Source organism: Serinus canaria, chromosome 3, assembly GCF_022539315.1.
Source record: "Serinus canaria isolate serCan28SL12 chromosome 3, serCan2020, whole genome shotgun sequence".
Classification (NCBI taxonomy): domain Eukaryota; kingdom Metazoa; phylum Chordata; class Aves; order Passeriformes; family Fringillidae; genus Serinus; species Serinus canaria.
Window position 1 is genome coordinate 43600274 of NC_066316.1, and position 27530 is coordinate 43627803.

Here is a 27530-nt window from a genome sequence, read left to right on the forward strand (position 1 = left end):
CTCCTTTGTGTGCAGAAAGGATCTGCATTGTCACGGGGAATTTCGGGTCACATACCATAGGGCTGTCCCTGCCTACGGCAAAACACCTGTCCAATCTCTAAATATTACTGTTCCAAACAAGGTGTTGCCACTGGCTCAGGATTTTTCTGTGTCTGCTAGACAGAATTATCTCTAAAAACACGTTTCTACTTTAAAAATTAATTTCTACAGGTGCCTACAAGCAAAGCATGATCACACTACAGTTTCGTGGAGGAGGAGAATGTGGTTCTGGAAAAAAACAAGAATTCTCAAAAGGCAAATGTGCTACAGGAAACTGAGTGAGCAGGGATTATGTCACAACCCCTCCCATGTTAATAAGTATTTTTATAATCATTCTTTTGATATCTAAACATTGTAATTGTTTTAAAATGTACTTATTTAACATATTGATATCCCTAGTAACAGACATATATTACACGTATGTATAAATATACATGTCATCGTTATTTTTTCTTTCTATTTTTACTATACTTTGCTTATTTAGAATCTAAAGACATTTGCATAATAGAAGCATGAACAGAGTATTTAGTCAAGATACTAAACCAACCAGTACTGTTATGGATCTGTTTCATATTCTATAAATAATATTTAATTTTTAAAAAACAAGAACAGTCCATGATCAATGAATATTAAAGACAAAGAGAGGGACTGAAATCTGATTAAAGAATTTGTATTTTTTCTCCTGAGGGAAGGGGAATAACACAGTACTCTGCTCTGATGTGCATTTTAGCATTCTTCAAATACCTGTTTGTGACAATAAAGAAACTACCTGGTCCTGGACCAAAGCAGAGAAATATCACATGAGCAGAAAGGACATGCTCTTTCAGTACAGTTAATAATACCACCACTGCAGGAATAAAGCAACCTGCTCTAGAGCTAACACTCTTTTGTACTATGCTTTGCTCAAAAGAGTTTAAGAAAAAAATTTAAATGGCAGGGAAAAGATATAAAATTTAATCTATTTGCTCATTGCAGTTGAAGGTTAAGAGGTAACTTGATCAGGTCCACAGGTATGTAAATAAGAAAGGGATTTGAATACTTAGGGAGAAGAGATCACACAAAAAAAAGAAATTTTTGGTGGTTTAGTGATAAACTATCACATCTCTATTTCCTGACAAACTGGAAGTCAGAGAACTTTTGCAACTTAGTTTGTAATCTACTAATATAGATGTGAAGCAATTCTGAAATTCTCTTCTTATCTCATGATTGTTCAAAGAAATATTAAGTTGTTAAACTAATGACATTAAGTATAATGTAAACAGGAGCATCCAAGTATAAAAATAATTTATGTCTCCAGCTTCAAGCAGAGTCTCCAAAGACAGTCCTTTAATTCTTGGTCTTGTTCAACCATAAATCAGGTTATTTTCTGAACTAAGCTAAGCTGTCATTCTTCCGGCTGAGGTGTTTCCCTATACTTCCAAAACCTGCATTTCAGAGATTCATGAGAAGCACTGGAGGCCAGGAGAAATCTTACTATAGAAAGGCACAAGAAAATTTGTAAGCTTCATCAAGCAGCATTTTCAGAAATCTGTTTGGGTCATAAAGAGCTCTTGTTTACAGTCTCTTTTGGAGCTGTGTACTCAAACAAACAACATACAGATGAAAATCTGGGTTTATTTATTCTCCTGCAGGCTGGTTGCTGAGGAGAAGTCCCCAGATGCTAGTACATTCTATCCATGCTAGTAGATTCTCTAACAACTGGATAAAGAAGAAATTTTCCCTAACTGGAGTCTCATTTGTATGGAAATGGGATTACTTATATACATTTAACTCTCCCTGGCACCAGCATCTTTCCCATGATCAACCCATCACTGTCTTTTCTCTCTTCCTGGCACAAGAAGTCAAGCAGCTTTAAAACCTATAGTTGTTAATATAGCTCTACAAAATTGTTTCCCAAATGTACTAGTAGAGATCCTAAAAATGACATGTGTTCATCTTAGTCAGATGGATGGGAAATAAATCCAAGTAACTCAAAAACTTCCTGTAGGTTTTTTTTCATTTAATTTAAATTGTACATCTCTGATGGACAAGGTCTAGCAGAAAGGTTTTTTCTGTTATATACAAACTACAGCCTCACTGAATGTATACTTTAAGATGTTTCATTTCCAAAGTTATCCTCTATGCAGGTCTGCAGCAGTCAGTTTGTGATTATTTGTGGCCAGGATGATTTCTGTACACATTTTCTGAAAGTGCAGATTATCAGCCGAGTCTCTTGTGGAAGTGCTACCTATGCATGACACATTTTTAGTCAGATACATATGACCTGAGACTAATTAAACACCTGCTCTCTGTACTTCTGTTAAAAGTGACTCCCTGATGTTTCTTGCTGCCTTTCACTTGCAAGCATATGAACTCAAAAGGAATTGGCTTTTTCTCTCTCTTTGATATACAATTTATATTAGAATCTTGCAGAATGATTATCTGCAGAATTGACATGATTGCTCTGAAAATTGCACCTAACTCATGAAAGCTGCAATTGATTTTAAAATGGTGACTATTTTCACTCACTATGATCTCTGATCAGGCTTGAATACACTGAATTTTGTCTAAATTTGCTGGGCATCTCTGTAAAAGTGTTTCACCAATGGGAAGCCACAGTTACCATTTGCAAATTTTAATGGGCTATGACCTCCCATGATATCACTTTGGATCTCCTCTGGAAACTAATGGGAATTGCTTTGAAAGAATAAGAAGCTTCCTAAGAGTCTCTGCAAAGACTTTCATACAGCTTGTGAAGGTGGCTCTGAGTTGTATTAACACCCACAGTGCACAATAGAGTGTTCAGATAGAGTGTTTCTGCTCAAACAGGCTCTAATCTGGTCAGGCTCTGACCAGAGGCAGTCATCGCCTGCCGCATTTCAGATCTTCAGCCTCCTTTTCCTACTCTTGCCTCTAGCACCAGCAGCTACACACACCTGTGACAGAGCAAAATGTATTCATCTAAGCCCATCTGAATCTTGAGTCTTGAAGAATCTTGAAGAGTTTTGCAGAAGAGCTCAAGCCAGCACAAACCAGTCCAACATAACTGTGAGATGGTTTGTAGAGAAACCTAACCAGCAGAGTGAAGCCTGCCTGCCAGGAAGCTCTGTGAAATCTTCTTATTTTGTTATCTTATGCTTCAGGACCCTGAACTGGGGTATTTCACAAGTGGTAGACTGCAATGTGTGTGGGTTTCAGAGCTCTGTCCCTTTGCTAAAGCATTCTTCAGCAGCATAGACTTTAGACAGTTAACTTAGTTTCATCAGCAGTAAACTAGTTAAGTAAGTCTTGCCTGAAACTGGTCAGTGATTTGAAACAGAGGACAAAAATAATCACAAAAATCTATTGTGATTATTACAAAAACAATGTAGTCAGTATCATAATCTTGGACTCAATATTTTTGTATTTACAGTGTTTGTTTTTTTTGTTTAAATGAGCACTGTTTTCTGAATTAAAGCAGAATGAAAATGCTCACATTAGATACTTGGGTCCAAAGAGATAAGTAAGGACCTATGGACTCCATTTGCTTAACCAGGTTTTTAGACAGTTTTCATATCTTCCTGTCTTTGCTTGTCTTTAAAATAGGATCATTGCCTCCCATTGTCTTAAAAGACCTGTTGGTCTTGGAAATGTGAAGGATTGCACTCAGGAGAGCTGGAGAATGCTCAGTCTCAAAAAGACTTAGGAGAGAGCAGTCCTAGAAACAGAGGCATAATCTTTCTTTGGCATTCAGGTTAAAGCTGGCCAAAAAGCATTTTTTTTCAAATACAGTTTATTTTTATCCAGATGCCAGTTTGACTTACAGCTTATACAAACAACCTTACCCACTGAAGACAGTGGAGACTGGCACAGAGCTTTGTGTGGATCAGGGGATCATGGAATAAAAGTTCTTATCTGACATGAGTTTGCCAGGTGAGCACTAAAGATCTTCAAGCCTGAAAATCTGTGTGCAATTTGCTGTTCCACAGTCTTTCTATTTCCAGACAAAGTACCATTTAAATGAAGGCTATACTAAGGCATCCAGAGGCAACACCATACACATCCATAGACAGCAATTTCTGTGGCATTAGAGAGCTCTAAACCATTAATGTTTTCCTGTTCACAGTATTAGCCAGATGAAACATGTGGGAAGGCAATCCTGGATACAGAGGACCTCTGCTCACTGTTACCTGCTGTTAACTGCTCCAGTGGGAGGGAAAAGCTGGGTCACAAGGACTAGCCTGGGTTTTTGAGAGCAGGCATTGCTGTGTGTGCAAACACCCAGGGGACAAATCCAACCCTGGATCTCATCAAATGCAGCTTATTAGTGCAAATTGTTACAGGAGTGACTGGTAGCACTTGACAGTCATCTGAGGCTGATGCAGTGACAGGAAAACTGTATCCTCTGCAGCATTTATCTGCTTGAGCCATGAGCTCATCCTTTCTGACTCATCTGTTGAGTACTTTCCAGTTCCTACAACAGGCACAGGAGTTGGTTTAGCAACTTGCACAGCCTTGGCTCATTCTGCAAGCAGGTTCATCCCATGATCTGAAGGAGGGAGCTCCTGTGCAGAGCACTGCCTATAAGCACCCACAAGAGAGTGTGCAGTAAGGACACCATGGTAAAGCTGCAAGAGAAATAACAGCTCACTCCCTTCTTGATTTCCAAACATTTTTCTTTCCAACCCCCTATTGTACTCTGGTGTATAATAACTTTAAATGCAACATCTCCCCTCACCATACTGAACAGCCACTGCTACACAAGTAACCCAAAAGTTAATTAAATTGTGCTTAATCAAAAAGTAAAACCTCATTGTCCAAGATATACCAGTCATCTGCTCCATCTGTTCTATTTCTTACTTGGAGGACTGCAGTGTCTCCAAATTCCTGCTCCAGAGTACCATGAAGAAAGGCAATAAAATTCATCCAGGTATCATATTCTGTGCTGTAGGCAGATGATTACCTTTATACTTTTAATTATCTTTCTGTCTTTATACAGAACACATTAAACTCAAAATTAAGCAGTATTTTTATATTATGAAAATCAATGAAAACATGGTGAAAGTATGGGCTTATACTGGCATGAAATAACAGAATGAGTCACCTCATCAAACTCCTTTTGATAATACAAGTTTTTAAATTCTTTACTTCACTCCATCACAGCTCTTTAACTTCATCCTCCCTCAGATAATGCTATTTGAGTAAAGGGCTGTTTTCATGAAAGATCTTGTGACAAGGAAGAGTTGTATTAAAATGACACCACTGACAGAAAGGCAGCATAGTTCTTTCTTTTGCTCGGGATGTTTGCAGTTCAAAACCTTTGAGCTGGTTATATACTTTGGAACTGGTTTCTTTCATGGCTTAAAAATCCCAGTATTTTGCTTTCTAATACCTTAAAATAGACAGAATATTAGACAGAATAACAGGACATTTAGCTTAATGATCCCTCAGAGGGTGATGAGTATTCAGACTCAAAGCTATATCCCAACAAATTTCAGGGGAAAGTGGGCTGGCATGTTCACTATTCAGAGAGAAGCTGGGATATCCTTCCAAAGAATTTGCATGACCCAACACTCAGCTGGGATAGCCTTGAGGAAAAAAAACCTATAACTTTTCATCAAGTTGCAAATGGACCTGTAGAAGAGAAGTGCTGAAAAGCAGGACTCTCCTGGCAGAAGTAACCAGGATTCAGCCTAGGCAGAAGGGGGAACTCTGCAGAAAAAGATGCACTGCACACATCAATTCTGATTCATCCCACAGAAATCTGGAGAGACATTTCAACAGGTATTATTAGGATTTGTCCTGGTTTGCAGACCTAACCACAGTCCATCCACTAGGAGTGCACTGATTTTATTTCAGGCAGTAAGGAGAACTTGACAGGTAAGATAGAGATCATGTATATTGAAAAATAAATACTCTCATGAATCCCAGTATAAGCAAGTAAGAGTCTTCAAATGAAAATAAACTATTTTTCTCAGAAATAAGTCTTATCTCTCTCTATTTTCCAGGATTTCTATGCATATCAGTGTGAATAGCATATTATGAATTGTCATTGAGAACCTATCCATCCATTTTATTATTGTAAGTGAACTATAAGTATAATGGTGTTTCTTTCATTCAGAAAAATACACACCTTCTGCAGTGCCTTTTTTTTAGGAGATGAAAAATTTTCACATGTGTTCCAGTTCATAAAAAATGCTGAGATAAAATATAATTCTTTAGCTTAGTTTATGGAGTCCAACACAAAAGATGCTGAAGCTGGAAAATCTAAAGTCTTAGGACATAGCAAACTGTATGAAAAAACAAATGGACACTGTAGGCTTCAGCCTTCACACCAGTTTTCAACTGGTTTCAGTTTTCATGGGTTTTTAGTTGTTATGTACCTGGGTTCAAATACCAAAAAGGTGCATTGAAATAGACTAAAATCTTGCACATTGCCAGTTTAGAAGCAAGTAGCATGTAGGAGTTTTGGCATATTTGGAAGTAATAAGCAAATTCATGACAGAAATTATAGTTTCTGTGAGGTGATGTAAATGTGATTGTCAGTTTCTGAGCATTATCTTGAAAACTCTGAGGAGAAAAATACCTAAATCAAGGACAAATAGTTACAAATTATTTTAAAGTTATTCCCAAGACTTTAAGGCTGCAAAATCACCTCTGCAGAGCTATTTGGCTCCAATGTGTAGGAGCCATGACATATAGACCTCTGTCACATCCACAGGTGTTCCTCCCATGAATGGAACTACTTTTTTTTTGTTTTGCTTCCCAGTTTACTAGTCTTTAGACACTGATTATGACAATTTATTCTTGCCCAGATTAATAGTACTGTCAGAGCACAAGTGAAAGTATTTACAGAATACAAACCACAAAAAATCATGGAGTATATTGTACTTACAGCTGCTTCCTTGCCACAGGTCAGGTTCTCTCAGTGTTCAAGGGTTATAAGTTTAAAACAACTGATTAGCAATAGTTAAAATGTTTTTATAACCTTTTAAAAGGTTGATTTATTCCATTACTAATGCTTATTCACAGGTTTTATGCAACACTTTTCAAGTTGGTAAAAATCTGTTAGTTTATCTATGTGTGTATCTGTTCAGATAAGTCAACCAACAACTGTGGATACTGAAAGCTGGAGCCTAAGAGCAGCTTAACAAGTTTGAGGAGAATATGGGATATCAGAGGATTCTGTTTCCTACTGACAGATCTCCTAAACCTCCTGATGAGGCACATCAGTGTTTGCTCTATCTGTTCCCTGTTGGAGCAGAAAGAGGCACAACAGCCCTGGGGCCGCCTGGAGCGCAGCCATGAGGTCCCAGAGCAGCACAGAGCACATCTGCCAGAGCTCTGCTGCTCACCTTGCAGCCTGCTGGGTGTTTGCTGCCTCTTCCCAGGTAACAAGGAGAATTGTTTTCCCTAGTGACTTCTGCACATCCTGTGTAATATCTCTGTGTGTCTCTCCTTGCCTCCCACTATCTGACAACCTTCTGTCCCCGTGGCCAGCCCTGCATAAAATGAGCGTGTGTAGAAAGAACCCTTGGCCTGGTCTTACAGCTTTGAGATGCATGGGAATACTTCTGCAGGAAGTTACAGGCAAGGCAAACCATAACCCCCTCCAGCCACAGAATGGTTGAGTTTGGAAGGTGTGGATGCAACAGCCTGGTCAGAGAGCGAGAAAAGGGGCTTTGTTTTCTCACAGTGGACTTGTGAGACTTGTAGAGAAATTATGATAACTTGTTAGTATAAACAACCTGCAGGTGGTGTTTTCCTACTCTGTTTTTCTGGTTTTCTCAAGGACTGTTTGTGAGAAAGATGTTTTTGTTAATCAGCCAATCAAGCAGAATGCGTTGAATCTGTCTACAAAAGAGGATTTTCGTATTAAAGTCTCCGTCTCAAGCAAACCAGCCTTTGAGTGAATTTGTGTCACTTCTGGCTCAAGGGTGACAGGAAGGTACCTCTGGGGTTGATCTAGTCTTGTTGAACCTCTCCCTCAACAAGGCTTTTGCTAGAGCAGGTTGCTCAGGACCATGTCCAGATTTGGGACAGTTTTTAAAATAAACAAATAAAGGCCAGAATAGTAGTCTCCAACATCTTTTAGAATGGAAGGGGCAGTCTACAGAACCTCAGGAGTGTACTAGAACATGCTCTGCAATGACACAGAGTGTCACATAAATCAAACTCCTACATTCTGTTACTGACCCATAAACTCACCTGAAAATAAGATGGCCCAGTATGCATTCTGCCCTAAAAGAGCTCTTTAGGCAGGGAGAAAAGGCATGGAGCTCATATTTAGCAAAAATAATGGGAATAATTAAAGACCCTGTTCTCAACAAACTAATTTCAGCACAATGCAAAGACTAACTGAAATACACTGATCCCTCTGAAAGTGTAGAGGACCCCTTGCAAAGAGCCAGCATGAAGGAATTGCATTGTGTCATTTTTCTGTTGTCAGGGAAATGCAAAAAAAAGTCCAAGTGTTTCTGGAAATTCAAGCAGTTTTTCTATCTATCACATTGGCATAAAAATACATGTTCCTAAGTTTTTGTACAAAGGCACCTGCAAACAAGAAAAGTGTGTATCAAAGCCTGCATCCTATGAAAAAGATACCAAAAGATGGTATTCTGGAGTGTATAGAACGGTTTAATTTTGAACTGAAATGATTTTGTTTTAGAAAAAACACCTTTACCTTCTTTCTTGTCATGAGACTTTGCCCTGCTCTACAAAATGCAAAGACCATTTCATCCAGCCTTTTCAGCATATTTCACAGATATTCCTCCCATGTTTAGTTATTTTGTGGTGGGGAAGAGCTGGTTTGGGGTGTTCGTTGGCATTATAAAATTGTAAAAATATCCTATTTTAGTAATATTAAATGTCAGTCAGTATGTTCTTTAATTTTTTTTGTTCTTTATAAATAAAGAAACAACCTGCTTTTTGTGGAGAAGGAAGATGTTTTAAATTCCAAACATTGTAAGACTCCAAAGAATTATTACCAGGAGATAAACCAACAAATTCTTCTGAGGACATTATTGTTACTATAGAAACATGCCTACATCCAGAACTTCACTGTGAGGTAAATGGGAGAATTTGCTTCATTAATCAATTTTATTCTCCTGTCACAACTTGGTTGACGGGGACAATGGTAACCACAGGGCAGAGAAGCACAGAGGTAAAAGCATCTCCTGTCCTCTTCAGTAAAAAGAGACTGAGCAAGATGCAAGTTTTTGTTCAGAGCTGGCTCTGAGGGGGCCTTTCCTTCAGCCACCAGGTTGTGTGCTACAGACCCCACTGCTAAAACTGTCTCAGTCATCTCCTACAGTTCTGTAGTTATAGCTTCAAGACCAAAAATGTCAGCCTGTACCCCTTGTGAACCTGCAGTGTGGTCATGCCCCTGCCTTCTTGCATCCTCGTTCCAAACATATTTCAAAATTTGATGTTTCTTTAAGCAGACTTTCATTAGCTGGTGGGTTGCACTGCTGCAGGAAGCCAGTGGGGCAAGTACTGCAGCATGAATTTTTGAAGTGAATGGACAATATTATTACTAAAGTTTTATCTAACATGGGAACACAGACAAAGATGCAACAAAATCCCAGGCTTTAGAGAGTATGGATGTTTTCTCTGCCATTTCCCCACTGCTCTCTTTTAGGCTTTAATAACATTGCACGTATGCTTCCACCTTCCCTGTTGTCATTTTCTCAAGAGATGTGGAAGGCCATCCTTTACACAGGCAAACAGCCCCCAGGAGCCAGAGCTGGGCTGTTATTTCCTTTAGCTACCATTTCAGTGATTTAGTTCCAAAACAACAGGTTATGAGCTAGGTTGTTGGCCGAACAGAGCATAGAGAGGCAGGATGTGCCTGGGGTGCCATGGAGACTTCCAGTGGTTTTACTTCTGTCTCTCTTTGGCAGTTCCCAGAAGCACACCATGCCAAGATGAACATCTATGGAGTTGGTACCCATGGCATTCCTTGATGGGCCCAAAAGCTGTCTTGCTGAGATGACAGTCATGCTCTCTGGCCACTGCATTCACTTGGCTGCAGATTGTTGGGTTTAGAAGTCAGGGAAGAGCTAAGATACCCAAAAACCTGCTAGTTGAAATTTCCATTAAATTTCTCATGCTCCCTGCAAAGGACCACAGAAAATCTCACAGGAAGGTAGGGAAGGACTTTTATGGACAGATCTTTCAGGCTAAGTTAGAAAAGAGAGGGCACTTGCAGTAGCCATTTCTGACCCAGGGATCTCCCAGAAGTAGCCAGGCCACATCCATACACTCATGCCTTCATTCCAAAGACAGACACACAGCAGCAGTGCTGAGGAAGAGACGTGCACTGCACTCCATCCTGTGTGTCCCCAGCCCTGCAGGAGTCCAGGGCTCCCCTGGGACCTGCTCAGCCGAGCCACATCGCCCCCCCAGTGTCACCTGTACCACCAAGGGCAGCACCTAGGTGGTAGAGGTGACCCCCTGCTCCAGAGGGAGGCAAGCTGAGCTGCTGGCTCTGCTCCACACATCATGAAGAAGGTAAAATTATGTAAAATTATGCAAAAGCTGACACAATTTCAACCACAGTTAAACTTCCTTGGAAGGCTCTTTGTGGGGTTTAATAATGATTAGAGCAGAAGACTGCTTGAAAAACTATTGTCACAACTACAGAAGTTAATACAGAATTCCTTCTCCACTGAGATATTTCAAGAACATCAGTTTAAAAGGCAATTGGAAGGATGATTTAAGTTCCCTATGGATACTCAGGGAACTTTCTAAGGAGATCTGCCACAGAGAAAACACATTAACTTTTATACCAGACTCTCTAGGAATCTCCCATAAATTGATTAGCATCCAAACCAGAAAGTACATGACTTTGCCTCTATTTCCTCTGAGCAGTTTATTTCTAGCCCTCCCCTGCCTCTTAGTCCTAAAATGCCTTTAGAAACTTATGATCCTTTCTAAAAAAAGATACTGAAAGTTGGGTTTCTGCCAAAGTCATAATTAATAGTCAAGCAACCAGACTCACATACTTGCCTCACTTTTTCTGTGTTTAACAAATAGATATTCTAATACAGATAACAATTTTTATTGATGACACAGAGGTATAATGGTTTTTAAATTAAGAAGAAGAAGAAAAAAAGAAAGTAATACCAAATTATAACCTCTGAATAATGAAGATAAAAAACAAAAAGAGGAATACATTCATTTGCTCCATGCAAATTTAACTTTCCTGAAAGTTAAATTTCATGAAAAGCTTTAGCTTTGGGCTTTTTTAGCCCATGTTTTAACATGGGCTTTCTCATTTGAAATTTTTTATAGTTTTGGATTACATAGATAATTACTACAGGGTTTTTTTGTTTTCTTTTTACATGCAGGCAGCTATGTACTATAATCAATACTCTTAGGCTCACTGTTGACAAAATAAATGAACTACATTTTAAAATATTTCCCTGTGAGAAATTTTCTTCAGCCCTTTAATCACTTCACAACAATTCTTTCCATTCATTTGATTTAGTAAGAGTCTTTAAAAAAATGGAGTAGGTAAGCACAAAGCTCTATTGCAATATCAGCCTTACCAGCAACAAAGGTTTCCCCTGCCTTCTGCACCCTTTACTCCAAGACATCAGATCAGCCCACTTTCCCATACAATTACTTTAACACCTCATAACCCATGTGGAGGTACAAACATCCTTTTCTTTCCACTATAGCAGCCTGGAAAGAGTTAAAAGAAGCCTGCTTCCTCCTCTTGCCTAAATTGCCTTTTAGTATTACTCTAGAAGGAAGCTTCTCAAGACAGTCCTGGAAAGGATGAAAAAAGAGAAAGGTTCTTAAGAGATCTACATGTAGGAAATTAATAAGAGAACCCTTTGCAGGCTCACACAGGAAGGGTGAGGGATCTTATTTTAAACAAAACTCCCCTTGTCCCTCACACCAACAAAACTGAGGTCCAGAATCCATCTGCTGGTATGGAATTCTGACCCACTCTGGCTGTAGTATCAGTGGTGCTAATTTGTGGTGTCTTCTTTGGGGCTAGGTGGGATAGGTGTCTGAACCCCAGGCACCCTGGGTGAGAGGAAGCCCTAAAAAGCCTTGCCTGGGGCTTGTGCAGGTGGCACTGGGAGGAGGGAGATGCCTGTGCTTGTGCTGGGTAGCCCAGCAGGTGAAGGCTATAGGAGGAGGTGCAGTGTGACCTCAGGTGGGAGATGTCAGCTCAAATCCCTTTTCAGAAGCAGTGTAATTGGCAGACCTGTGCTTCAGGAAGCTGCCAGCTGCTGACAACTGGTGAGTATAGAATGAACAATTACTGTTGTGAGTCCTTCAGCCTGCCCCTGCATGCAATCTCTTCCTCTGGTTTGGTCTAGTGGTCCAGAACAACTCCCTGCTTCTTCTCCTCCCTCAACTTGGTAGTTGGCACATTGTGGTTCAGCGTGTGGGGGCTGTGGTTCACTTTCCCTCTTTTACTTGTATATAATATACAAAATAAACTTTTCTTCTTGGAGTTTTGGATATCAGGAACACACTGGTGAAAAGTTAGATGGGAAAAGATATGACTCACAGCAATTATCAGTTGAAACTAATACTTCATTATGAATTCCTGTTTCCTACACAGTCTTATTACTGCAAGGTTCCTACACTAATTGAAATCACAACTTGAAAGCATCAAATTTTAAAATAATCAGAAATAAACAATTTCTCTAGCTGCCTTTTAAATAAATATTACATTACTTGTTTAATAGATTTTTTTTCAATAATGAGGTTTAGGTTTTTTTAAAATATCATTAAGTGCAATCTTGCTTTCACCAGGGAGAATGTGTTTTGTCAGAAAGACAATTGTTCTTCTGGAAGTGTTACACTGTGAAACTTGTAGAAAGTGTTTGCATGGATCCCTGAGATCTAAACTCATCACACAGAGCTTATGCTGCATAAAGCCTTGTGGTCTGCTTTTTCCTTTTGTCCTTCATAAAGCTCTGAAATGGTCCAAGTTAGAAATAATGGCACAGATCTAGAAAAAAAGACATAATTGATTTTCATAACAAAGAAGAAAATTGTATTAAGATAACTGATATCTTTCTTACTTCCCTACACTTTCCACCTAATATTTTATGGGCATTGTGTGAAGAGATTCATGCAAAGTATGCTTGCTTGAAGTCTGCCAACCACTCATGCTAAGTTTGTTTGGACTCTATCATTTTATGTCAGTCATACCAGGAATAAAAAGGAGATGTGTTTGCTGCTGAAGAACACACCTATAAATTCACATAGAACAAGAGAAGACAACAGGCCAAAACTGTGAGAGAAGTGGAAAGGGAAGAAATAAGTTGAACCTGACTGGACTGTGTAAGACCCCTCTTGTAGTAGGTACCCCTCCATTGCACAGCAGGATGCAATGAAGTGGGGATCTTGAAATAGTGTGAATAAAAGAATTGGTCTCACAAGGTCTGAGGGAGGCAACTGCATATACTTGAGCATCAAGGAATAAATATTCTTGCCTGAGTATATGTTTTGCTTCTATTAAACTGTTTTGCTAATTTTTTTTAACAGTCTGACAGACCACAGGCAGAACATTTATCTTTAGAAATTTAGTCTAGAGGTGGCTAGACTTTTTTGGCCTTATGTTGCACAGTCCATAGACCCAGAATGCCTGCAGATGAAGGTTTGGGTGCACAGAGGGCGTCGGTCAGTGTCTGCTCTTCTGGGCAAAATGAGGACAAAGCCATCTTTGGAACTCCACCCCAGTGATACCATGGAGAAGGGGCTTTTTTCTGCTTCCACCTGCCCCACATTTAATGAGGTGCATGCAAAACATTATTTATCAGAGGTGCACACCTCTGTTAGAAGCTTTTGTTGGCATAGGTAAATTGGTACATGCTCCCTCTCCTACCCAAAGAGCCAATAAGGAGCTGCAGAACAGGATACATAGCAGATATTTGTGTTATGATTTGCCTCTGATGTTTGTGTCAAATATTTCAGCATTGGTTTTAAGCTTGATTTAATTCCCTAAATGTGTTAACAACTAACAACCATCAAGTTTTTTCCTAATGCAACTTTGTAAATGCACAGTATAAAATACAGAGAGGATTAAATTACACCGGTATGTGATTATGCTCACAAAAATGTATTGCAATGAACTTTTCATTTTAAAGGCAGGAAATTAGGTCCTGTATTATTATATGACAACATAACATCAGAGCAGGGAAATTGGAATCTGGTTCTTTCATTTTCTTGGTCTGCTGTCAGCAGACATGAGCTTGACCCATTTTCCCTTCCATGTAGCTCAAAAGAGATTCCTGGTGAGAATCCAGTGAGAAACTGGTAATTTACAGACTTGAGAAGTGAGTTATTGCCCAAAGCATGCAGGGCTATCTTGTTCCAGTGCTGGTGAGCAACAGGGCAATGCCCCACAGCTCCTCAGCTCCCTCAGGCAAACATAAGGTCTTTTAGAATTTAAAATACATATTTTAATCACAGTAAAGCACCTCTCAACACAGGATAACTAAAACTGGTTTTGGAATATGCTCTGTTCTGAGGTTCTGTGGTGCCATAAGATATACTTGTTTGAGGGAAAAGGACAAGTTCCACAACCCTCCCTGTCCCACACAGAACAACTTCAAATTTAAGTCACAGAGGATGAGCATGTTGAACCTCTGATGCTGCTTAATTGTGAAAATAAGATTTACAAAATACAGTATTGATACCAAGATGACATGATAATGCCAGTTCATATAATGTTTTTTATAAAATATTTGACAGAAAGGCTACAAGAAAACCAAATTGATAATTTCTGAGTAAGGGATTCCTTCTTACTTTGGAAAAAACATATTGAATAAGTATTGCACCCACAGAATAATGAGCTCTTCATAACAGTGATGCTTTCTGAAGTAAACTTTAAAGTAAAGAATTAAAATTAGCTCTACATTTCCACAAATACAGCATGGACCTACTACATCTGTGTGAATGCTTGGTACTGAAGTGTATGACCCTCAAAATAGGAAGGGCTGTGTCTGAATACTCTCATTAGGAATTCTGCTTCAGCTGAAGTAATCTGTGCTTATTTTTGTGATCATCTAACTGCAGAGACTGGAAGACAGAAGGAAACAAGTGGAATAAGGTCTTTGCTGGTAAGGGTTGAGACAGGCTGGAGCTTCATCCTGAAAAGGGCTGCTGAGCTGCCAGAGGAGCTATTCCTTGAAAAACTTGCTTCTGAGCAATGGCTGGGATTTTATGCCAAAGATCAGTTAGGCATGTTCTGAGAAATACTGATAATGAATCTAGGACTGGGATTTCTCAAGGAAAGAAGAGAAACACTTGTTAATTGCTAGGAAATCCACAACACTCAGGTCTTCATTTTAAAGTAGCTCTTATTAAAGTACTTCTAGTGACCTCCCCCCTCAGAAGCTGATGCACTTCAGGCACACTTCCAACTCTACAGAAGATGTTTTATGTGATCACTGAGTATTAATTGACTTTTGTACAGAACTGCAGAACTTAATGTAGATCAATGCTGATTCCTACTTTCAGTTACATAGTTCTTCTATCAAATTTCTTTGTACTTGTATAATTGTTTTCAGTACTGTGAGAATAGAAAGTATTTGTGATCCAAGCAGTTAATCTTGATTAAGCTGGAAGGGGAAGCCACTTATTCCATACATAATGCATTAACTGTGTTAGAAAAGCTTTTGAATCAGTGATCTCTAGTAGGTACATGCTGTGTTAGGCTGCTGTTATGGTATGCTGCTGTGTTATGGTTTACTTGACTTAATTGCAGGAATATATTACAACAATTTTTTAACCATCTTAACAAGAAATATAAATGCTCTAACTGTTTTTTCTTTTCATGATCATAGGACCTATCACAAGTTGCTAGTGGAATACAAATATTCATTGTGTTAACAAGAAGTAGGACATGAATCTTTGTAATACAGAATACTGAACATTGAAGTATAGATTTTTAATGTGAGAAAATAGATATTGCATAATCTGTGTTAGTAAAGACAAACCTCCCAGGTTTGCATAGGAGATTAGAGTACAGGTCTCTTGCTTACTCTAAAGTCCTTGTTTCCTCTATGCTTGAGAGGATTAATATTCATGGAGGAAAAGTGGGACTGAGGAAATGATGTATATCTCACTAACATCATCAGCTGATTGTTTGAGTTTTTACTCCTATCCAGAGTGAAAAGAAGGACTAACATAAAGCTGGTATCAATGCCTGCTCTGGCATGTGACCTGTGTGCTCAGCAGGTTTCTACTATCACTGTTGAGGGATCCATTTAAACCCATCCTCACTCTGTTCCAAAGTGTCTGTTTGGGTAAGCTGGGCTTGAGCTTCAGTTTGGTTGGAAAATAAGCATTATTGCTGCATCTTACAGAATGAAGTATAAAGTCAACAAGACCTCTGCAAAAGTTAATGCTGATCTGATGGAACTGCAAAATTAAGATATTTGCCTTGTGGAGCTATGAAAACCATAATTAAAGCTAAGTAAAGGGAAACTCTATAAACATTTCATGTATTTCCCTGTGCACACTGGTTTTTCAGATTGCCCTCTCTTCCCATGCTTCAAGAAAAGCAGGAGGTGAAATTTCCCATCTCCTTGATATTGATTTAATAGTTCTTTATTTTTCTTGCTCCTGAAGACAGATAATCTATAGGAAATTATTCTGAAAACCCTGTGAATCCTGTTGAATGAGTTGGAGCTGAATTATCTTCTCAATGATCTCAGAGAGGATGCCTGACTTCAAATCACAGTACTGCTATCTGTCTGGCACTGGGAATGCTTACAGGGAGTGGGAACACCCTCCACCAGCTTGGGACTCCACATAGCATTAAAAAGGTGATGATGAAGTACTGAGCTCTCCCTATCCCTTTCTGAATGAAAGGAAGTGGCTACTGCTGAATAAAATAGTTTATCTTCTAAAGTAGTCCTAAAGGCAGTAGTAGATGTACACACAAAAAGGAGCTTTACACTTTCTGAATACCTTGTCTTGGGAGAAGGTGTAGTAGATATCTACAAATACATAATTTTTAAAGGATTTGGGTGAACTCCTCATGTTCTAAATGATCAAATTTTTCCAAAAACTAAGGACCTAAACAAGCACAACTATTAACATTTGCTTAACCACAGCACCTGCCCAAGTTCTTCTCCCTATTTTTAGATCTCCTATTTCACATGAACAGTTGACAAATTCTAATATTAGAATACAGTTTGATTCTACGGTACTCTAACAGGGCTTTTTGATTAAATTAACAATTGAGCTGCTAAGAATAGGTAAAACAAGGGTTTGTTGGTTTTGGTTTTTTTAATTAAAAAAAAAAATTAGGTTTAAGATCACTGAGTCCAACCTATGACCAAAACACCACTTGCAAACTAGACTATGGCACTGTCATGTCCAGTCATGCCTTAAACACCTGCAGGAACAGTGGCTCCACCACTGCCCTGGGCAGCCCATTCCAACATTTAATCACCCTTTCCATGAAGAATTTTTTTCTCATGTCCAACCTAAACCTCCCCTAGCACAGCTTAAGACTAAGTCCTCTCATCCTGTCACTGGTTTCCTGGGAGACCAGCCCCCACCTGGGTACAACCTTCTTTCAAGCAGTTGTGCCCCTGAGCTCCTTTTCTCCAGGCTAAACACCTCTCCCTCAGTTGCTCCTCACAGGACTTGTGCTCCAGACCCTTCACCAGCTCCATCACCCTTCTCTGGACATACTCCAGCACCTCAATGCCCTTCCTGAACAGAGGAGCTCAAAACAGGACACAGTTAACGTGTTAGGCTAATGTGCTTTAAAAATCAAAACCTGGATGCAATCTTTCTACCTGTAGATTAATGATATTTAAGTTTCCAGTTCAGGCCAGGACAGTGAAAAGTTATGTGGTCCTGTTAGGAAAAATAATTCTCTACAGGTTGAGTTTTGAAAATTAGAACAATTTTTCTATTTAATATCTCTGACATTTACTGATATTACTAAATGCCAACTATAAAAAAGTTTACATGGAGAAAGATGATGTTCTGGACTGCTTGAATGGTCAAGAAAATGTTTTCAGAGGTGTTAATTGCACCATTCATCTCAATAGGATTCTGGTGCTAAGGCTGAATAGTGACAGCCTTTTTAATTTCCTCACAACTGATCAAAGCAGGCAAGAGGAGAAAAATGCTGTTACATTTTTTTTTATAAGATCTTGATAAAGGCTTACCTAGTCGAGATAAATGGATGGTATTTTGGAAAGTATTGCAAAGTCTGATCTGCTTTCCCTTCTGTTCAAATACATTTTCTCCCTGTAAATGAAAAGTATGCATGTGTCAGTGTCAGCCTTGACATTCTAGCAAGCAAAACAGTTCTTAGAATTCAAGTAGCTCAATATTTTTCAGTAACAAAATTCTTTTGTGTTGATGACTAAATAGAGAAATGTGGTGGGTTGGTACTGGCAGGACACCAGGTGCCCACCAGCACAGCTGCTCTATCATTCCCCTCCTCAGCTGGGAAGGGGGAGAAAAAATCATGAAAGGCTCCTGGGTTGCAATCAGGACAGGGAGGAATCACTCAACAATTACTGCAAGAGGCAAAGCAGACTTGATTTGGGGAAATCAGTTTTAATTTACTACAGATCACATCAGAGTAGGATCCTGAGGAAAAAACCTGCAATCTTAAGACTCCTTCCACTCACCCCTCCCTGGGAAGCCAGGCTTAATTTTACTCCTAGTTTTCTCTACCTCCTTCCTCATGAGCAGCATGGAGACAGGGAATGGGGACTGTGGAAGATTTCATCATGTTTTCTCTGCTTCATCTTCCTCAGGGAAAGGAGTCCTCACACTCTTCCTCTGATCCAGCATGGGTTCCCACCCACGGAGGAAAATTCTCTGTGAATTTCTTCAGTGGGAGTCTTTCCAATGGGCTGGATTTTTTGACACATGTCTCCAGCATGAGTCCCTCCTGGGGACTGCCAACAAACCTGCTCAATGAGAAGCACCTCCTTCCCTTCCTTCTCTGACCTTGGTGTCTGCAGGGCTCTTACTCCCACATATTCTCACTCCTCTCTCCAGCTGTAATTGCTCCTGCACAGCAACTTTCCCCTTTTTAACTAATTATGTTATCCCAGAGGTGTTAACATGACAGTGTTTTCATATGTCTGCCCATAGCAATCCTTAAGGGAAACTGGTGCATCTTCACTGGCCACAGAAAATAGATTATCTCTCACATTGACTTTAGCTCTATAATCTGATCAAGGGTCAGTTCTGAAGATCTTATTGAATTTCTATGATGGATAAAGATGATGAATAAAGTCTTGAATATCCATGAACAAGAGACACTGAACTGCAGTATTCTAGAAGCTGCCATTATTAAGCTGGTGAGTGTATGACTCTTAGAACCTCTTTGGAATCCAGAAGAAATATTTATCTTCTAACAAGGCCAGTAGTTACATTTTAAGAACCTTGCCAGCAAACTCAAGTCCCTCTATAAAATGCAAATCTGGCCACTGACTTAAAAATGTCAGGATGGAGATGATGACAGTATAAAAACAGTGCAAGTTGGAGACTTATTTCCACATCAAATGAGTGCTGAAGGATTTTCAATCTCACTTTTTTCCCTAGGTCAGTGCTATAGCCATGTCTTAGATGTTTAGGAAGATCAGAGCTCATTCAATCAAGCTTATTAGGCTTTTTATTCAGGCATCGGCAGTGAGCCATTAAGGGAGAGAAATGAAAGGAGAAGAACACGTAATCCTGAAGTTCTACACTGTCTCATTAGTGAATAGGCTAATCCCAAATAAATGATTGGATTTCTGCAGGAAACAGGACCTGTGTCCGGTTCTTGTTAAGTGAAAAATATTGAAAGATTCCTGGTGAAAGCTGCGGACAGGTTCATCAGAAAAGTGGCTGGATATAACTGACTGCAATAATAAATAAAAGTGAAGTGTTAATGAAAGGCATATTCATTCATGTTTTAAAAAGCATTGTCTTCATGTCAGAATGAAGGCATGAGGTATTCCGTTGTTTTATGGTGTTTTCCTTGTTCCTGGTGTGGAGTGTTAACATAAAACTTCAGTGCTTCCACAAGTGCTCAAGAACTCAAGAAGCCAATCTAATTTTTCACACCATCATGACAGTAAAAAAGCTCTGGTGGCCTTTTACCTAGCAATGCTGGAGGAACTAGATGAACACCACCCCCACCATGGAAAAAGACATGTGACAGTCCCAGCCAGCCTGGGAATCCTAGGATTTAATTAATCTTCCACAATCTTTGTCTTCCTTTCTTAGAGCTTTTATCCATAATTTTTGTTTTGGTTTTTCAGTTTTCTGTTTAGAATTTACCTTTGTCTGTCTTCTTTGAACTGTTTTGCTGTAAGATAGTATAGCCTGTAATGAACTCTGCAACTAATAATCAATATGCACTGCATTCAACTTTCATGTTCATCAAATCAAAGGCCAGCATGCACTATTCTTTTCTCTCAAAAATTTCCAAAATTTGGTGGTAGAATGTGCTAGAATGTTATTTTTAAAAAGCTCCAATGAAAGCAGATGATGTCCATGTGATTAAAGTTACAAACAGCTGTCATATTTAGGGGCAGTAGTGCTTCTGCTACTAAAATTTGTAGGCCACTGGGCCAAAGCATTTGGCTGTTTCAGGATATTATTCTGACAAAATGTTGGTACTGAGATGCATAAGTACACTGGTTTTTGGTTCTGCTCCAAAGTTCTTGCTCTTTGATTCCTGCAAGTTTTCATAGTACTAGAGGTAAAAATTGCTCAGTTAGTAAGCTCAGAGTTTGCTTTGGCATAGTCATGGAATGCTGGCTTTTAGAATTGCTGGAGTTATTTGATCTGTATCTTTGTAGACTCTGTCATGTTTCTAATTTACTCTGAAAAGAGGGCTCAGTTTCTTTTAGCTTGAAGTAGAGATCAGTGCCCACAAGCAGCTCCCTTGACACACCAGCTAGGATATTAGTATGCAAGGCTTTTCCACGACAGAGCTATATTGTAGTTTTGTATGTGTAGACATGAGAAAATCAATACACTCATTGTAATCTTCAAAGCAGTGGAAAACTACAAATGCATGAACAATGGAAAACAAAGCTACTATTATTCTAACAAGCATGCACCTGGTGGAATGAAGAGGTTTGCGTCAGTGTGGTATTGTTGATTTTCATTCTAATGCTGAACCTTGTAGATATGTTTTATTAAGCTAATATTATCACATCTTAAATTAATATATTGCATTGCATGGACAAGAAGTGCTAGTAATAGAGTGTGGCAAAATGTGGCAGCAGCAGAACCTTCTGCATGGAGCTTTGCACTGAATTCACCCATTCGAAGCCTTGCTTTTGCACCACCTGGAGGCTGTAGGCGTCTCTGAAATTAACCTCTCCAAACTCATAAGAAATGCCATTTTTCACTTATGTCTACTGAGACAGCCTAGTGTCTTGATGGTATGTAGCACCAAAACTCATTCCACTGGGAATTCCCTTATGGTGCTTGTGGCTGTTTTCACCACAAACAGTGCTTTATAGTAACTAAGCATAAATTTGCCAATACCATGACGGTAAGCAAGTCCTAAATTAAGGTCCTCGTCTATTTCCCCCCATCCCATTCTTCCTGACAGCAAACTCTTGTGCTGTTGTTTGAATGTCAAACTACTCATCTCCAAGGTGAGCTCACCTGACTTGACTGATACTTAGGGATTTTTGGTTGGGAAAAGTCATGCCAGGTAACCCTATAGTGAAGTGTATTACAGGGTTTCTGTCAGCTCCTGTAAAAGGTGGGTGCTTGAAGCTTCACTATCATTTACTGGGTGTTGTGGGTTAGATATCAGAGCTAGGAACTGGGCTTTCATTTCCATGTCAACCATAAGGTTTTGGTGATACTAACTAAATCTTTGTCTTAGCTGTTGAAGCTACCTACAGCACTGAGAAATGCTGCTTTGATAAAAGTGATTCTTGACTAGACACTGCCATGGAAGAACTGGTGACATGTAGGTTGAGGCCAATTCCACCACCTTCTGCCATGAAGCATCCAGTGTTGCACCTCAGTGATGTCTTTATCTCCAAGTGGGATAGAAATTTAGGAATCACTTCATTTCAACATAAAATACATATTGCTAGCAATTGTTTTGCAGTTTTAACCAGGTCCTATATTGCCCGACAGTCTAGAACTAAGCAATCAATACAAAGGATTATTCCATGTCATAGTAACGGAGCTGTCACTGGAAAGGATCTATGACTTTGAGTGCCACAAGTTGTTATATTGTTGCAGATAAGTTGAGACTGTTAATTCATGCTGATAATGTTTATATTTGCCTAGAAATTAAACACAGTTCAAATATCTAGTTTCTGGAGAAATAAGAAACTTTTCTTATACTACTCCTCAACCACCACTTTCCACCAACAGTATGTTTAGAAAAGGAAGATCTAACACAAGTGCTTATGCATAAATGACTCTCAAATTTTGAACCTAGCTCATTACAGTTGCATCTAATCATGGTCCATAGAGTTGGGGTGGCAGAGGAAAGAGAGGGAAGAGAGGAAAGAAGACAATCATTTACAGAAGCTTTTCTAGCTCGACAGTTAGAGCAGAAGCTGCAGACTACCCAGAACTAGGAGCTGCACAATTAATTACCAAGGCCTGCAAAACTTCATCTCTTCCCAGGAGACAAGCAGAGCTGAAAGTTTCCAGTTGTTCTGTCAAGCACAGAGTGCCCTTGCTTCTTGTTTGGTCCTTTTCCATGTTCCTGGCTCACTGCTGGAGAGAACAGCTTCCAAACAAAGGCTGTGTCACCTGCCCACCACTCTGCAGCACTTGTCAGTCTCATTTTAAGTGATGGTACAGCTCAGCATCCCTACTTAATGTTGTTATGGTGACTGTGGGAACCCAACGCTGAGCACTGCATCTGTCTGCTTCTCTACTGCTAATGATCCTGCTGTGTACAACTTCAAAAGGAACAGAACCAATGGGTTGTTTTTTAAAGCCTGGATGATCAAAGAGGCCAGCGATACAAAACTGCTCTTCTATTAAAAAATTTATGCTTGAGTTGGATCCCAGGTAGAGAAAGGGAGGGTAGATAAATCTCTTGGTACACGTCTACATCTAGATCCTTTGTTTATTTAGGGCCTTACCATGTTCCTGCAGAAGATGGCAAAAAAGCCCCATGTGAGCTGCATCCAGCGGGGCCCACAAGTGGTACAACAGCTTGGAGAACGAGCTGATCAATGCCATGGTCTGTAGCTAAGTGTGTGTGTGTGTATGTGTGTGTGTGTGTGTGTGTGTGTGTGTGTGTGTGTGTGTGTGTGTGTGTGTGTGTGCGCGTGTGCAGACACACATACTTTATTGGGAAGGCAGTAACAGAGGGTAAGAACATGTATATGCTGGCACATACCTGGGCAGTTTCATATTACAGAATTGCACAGTTCTCAGGGGATATTTTTCCTGTCATCCCTTCAGCTCTTTGTGCCTTTTGCTTAACACTGGAAATTGAATCCATGCATGTAAGTAACTTAAAACCAAATAAAATCAACAGGTGCTCAGGAAAGGTATAGAAATGAAGTGTGGGTTTTAAAAAGTTTTTAAACTCAAGTAAAAAATATAATTGATCAGTGAACAACATAATGGTTACCTTTTTATCGGCAGCCACAGCCATATAAAAGGTCTTACTAATCTCCTTTATATCCCAGGAACTTTCTGTAAATCAGATTAGTTGGTCTCTCCCTGACCTTTCCACTGTCCATTTGCTTGTCTTGTTGGTCTGTGTCAAGAGATACCACAACACAGACAGCACAAGGTGCAAACCCCTGCAGTAAGATGGACCTCAGGTGATAAGCAGGTGCTCCAGGTGCTGCCTATTCTAGAAATGGTAATTCTAGAAAAGGTATTTTGAACTTTAGAAGAAAATGGCATGCTGATAATTGTTATCACTGGTGGACAACTATAGGCCCTCTTGTATGATGCTCAGCTATTTAGATTCCATATTAATGAGTTCTCAAGGATGATCACAATTTTTTAATCCCAAAATTTCCTTTTTCTGCTTCTGAGTAGTGGGAGGAGATTCTGGATTTTTTTCCTGGTGCTGTTTACTTTTCCCTTGTGATTTGGCTGCTTCTATTCTGATGACTGCCTCACTCATGTTCCTGCCTGAGTTCAAGAAGCATTGGGACAACACTCTCAGGCACATGGTATGATTCCTGAGGATGGTGCTGTGTAGGGCCAGGAATGGGACTTTAATGATCCTTGTGGGTCCCTTCCACCTCCATTTATTCTATGATTCCATGTGGTGAAATTGGAGCCATGGAAGCAGGCAAGCAGTGCTCCTCCTAACACCCCCCTGCATTGCAGGCTGCATGAAAATCTCTTTTGTGCTTAATTTTTACCTTTACAAAATGTCACCAAAGAACCTTTCTGAAGGTTAGTGCTACAAACTGCATTTCTGAAAGGTATGACACAGATAACACTCTGCAGCTCTGAGCTGGCTCATAGGCCAGGGAGCTGATGAGCATTCATGAGTAGAGCATGAGAATCAAGAGTAATTAAATTTCATCAGATGAAATGATAACTCTGGAAGGGGGTGAAAAAAGCCTTCATACTTAACCAGAGAAAGGGCATTCAGAAAAGGGAAAACAAGTCATTACACAAGCCCCAGGATTTATTTCCTATCAAACTTGTTTGACAACTAAAATGTAATAAAATGGAAAAAGCAAGGAGGCTGCAAATAAAGAGGTAGCTATTGACTAATGCAATAGAAAACATTAAATGGTATAATAGTAGCAACAGCAGCAACACTTCCCTCAAAATCTAATATTGAGTCTGTGGTTTTACTGGTGTGATTTTTGCCTGGCACATGAAATAGCTGCTGCCAGTGAGCAATGGAGATTGATGTCTCTGCTGTGGAGATGGACAAGAGTGAATCCATGCTTTGACGTGAGTGTCCTGCTACTTCCATAGTGCTCGTGGAGGCTGCAGCAAACACACCTAAGCAAAGCACTTTATTGTTTTAGGATGGAAAAATGCTGTTGGTACAGAGCATGTTTGTTGTATATCTCTTTAAAGTCATGAGCAAAGCTGCATATTACTGCTGAGGCTTTTTTTAAATTTGGCTGTTAAAATTAGGGTTTAAAAATGGCTTCAGTATACTGCAGTATCTCTGTTTGTGTATAATATTAAAGAATATTATACCAGGTAGAGCAAAGAACATCCACAACTACTGGAGGAGGGAGGGAAGGGAGCATGACTTGTCTCTGTAAGTACCAGGTTGTTTTTAATGGACTAATGCAGCCAAAGTGAATTAGAGGCATAGAACAGCCACCTCAGTAACTACATTGTGTGGGTGGGCTTTTGTCTTGAATGGTATCATAGTAACTCACAATTCAGCAGGTGGGAGGAGAAGCCACAAAAAAAAGGCCCTTTTGTTTATGACAACAAAAGGAATAAATAAAAATTTTCTCCCTAAGAGATGTCAAAAGCCAGGCTAAAATATGTTGTGATGAGAATTTGTTTTGGTTTAGTAGAGAAATACATTTGAGGTTACAAGACAATAATTTTAGCAGTAGCTGAGGGTTAAAACCCTTGTCACAAATGTGTATGAGTACTGAAGGATTGCAAAACACTATCTGTAGCTCAGTGTTCAGGAAATAACAGTGGTTGTGTTTTATTTGGTCTACTTTATTTCTTTTTTAATGTTTATGAAAGTGCATCCAAGGCATATAAAAATCCCATGTGAGATACAGAAGGTGCAAATTACATCTTCATTGCACTGTAAAGCATAAAAAGTTGCTGGTTTTCAACTTTTTAATGGGTGAAATCTCAACTGCAGGAGAACAATAAAAGAAAAATTATTTATTCTATTTATTTCTCTTTTTAGCTATTTGATACAAAAAAAATTTATTTCTGGCAGGCAATAAAAAATCCAGTTAGGGAGGTTTGCAATATCCTTGTTTTCTCTGTTTATTACAGACTCTAAATGTCAAGGCTAACATTTTTACTTATTTCTAAAGCCAAATACTCAATTAAAAAAAAAAAAACAAAACAAAACAAAAAAAAAAAAACCCTCAGAGACCTGAAGAAGACTGTGGGGGAGATACATTCTTACAGGTCCTCTGTTTCACACAGCACTGTCATTTCCTGAAGTGCCAAGGAGTTCTCTGTCTTAGGAATTGTAATTTTTGTCTTTGGATTACTCTTTCAAGGACAATATATGTATTGCAAGACAGATAAGGGGAGTGTCCCTTTTCTAATGAAGATTTGTAAGCATAATGTGATCTCTTCCTTACCTACATGTATGGTGTTAGTTTGCCTTCCTCATATTTATCATGTTGTTAATAGGGCTCAGTTTTTCTTTTAATTTTCTCACATTACCTATTTTTACTTTAATAGGAATTTTGCAAGGGCCAGCAAAGGAAAATTTTATATAAGGAAAACCTTTAGCTCAAAACCAATAAAGGCAGCCTAAAAAAAGAATATAAAAATGCATTTTAGAAGAAACATTACCAAGAGAGCAACACAAGGTTCTATGAACTCTTAAGACACTCCTATGTGTTCAAATTAAGCAAAAATAGAAGAAGTTAAGATATTTGCAATAAGATTTTATTGTAGTCCCATTTCTTTTGAAAATACATTAAAGTGATTGATCACAAAAATCATGTCACCCTTCACAGTGAGAGCCTACCTGTGAGTTCAGAGACTTGACATTGGAAGCAACTCTACTAAGCTGGTGAAATTTCACTGGTATGAAGTAGGTTAATTGAGCTTAGAGGATAACTTTGCCATAAATTTTAATGTCTTGAAACTAGTATGCTACTGTTGAGAAATGCAGTTGCTTGTGTCTACATAGAAAAAAACTATTTTCAACTAGGTGACCAGATATAAAGAATATTTAACTACCTGAGACATTCACTGTACGTATTTAAGTAAATAATCTAAGCACTGTTTCCAAAACAGAAAGTTGAGATCTGTTTTATAGGCTGCTGTGTATTAGAATTATAATTCAACTTACTTGACAATAAATCTTTCTATGGTTATTGTGCCACAGATGAATGATTTCAAACAACAGTGATGGTATTAATCTTGACCTTTGTGATGTTTTGTTGATAGGCATGACTATGTACACATGCTTTTCATCCACTTCGTCCATGTTTTTCTGAGCTGTATTTGCTAATACAGATTGTGAGGCAATAGTTAAAGTGGTGTGGTACATCTGTATCAATTCTTGCAAATGAAAATGTACCTTTAGACCATCAAGTGATGCTAGCATACTTCCAGCTACCAAAAAAGAGAAAACGAACAACTAAAACACAAAATACCTGCTACAGGACATTGGCATATATGGCTTTTTCAAAACTAAGCTTTTGTATCTAGCTTTCCATCAGCATGCACAGCAAAATAAAGTCTGATGCATTGAATTGCATATGGAAAAACCATAATATTTAACATATTGTTCTGTGCAGTAAGCAGCTCTAGCATGAATGGGCAGAAGGGAAGTCTGGACAGTTAGGACTACAGCTTTTGCAAGGTCATCTTCTCCTGACTCAACCTTTAAGAATATGATTTAAAAGCTTTCTGACTTTCTTCAGCAAATGGCC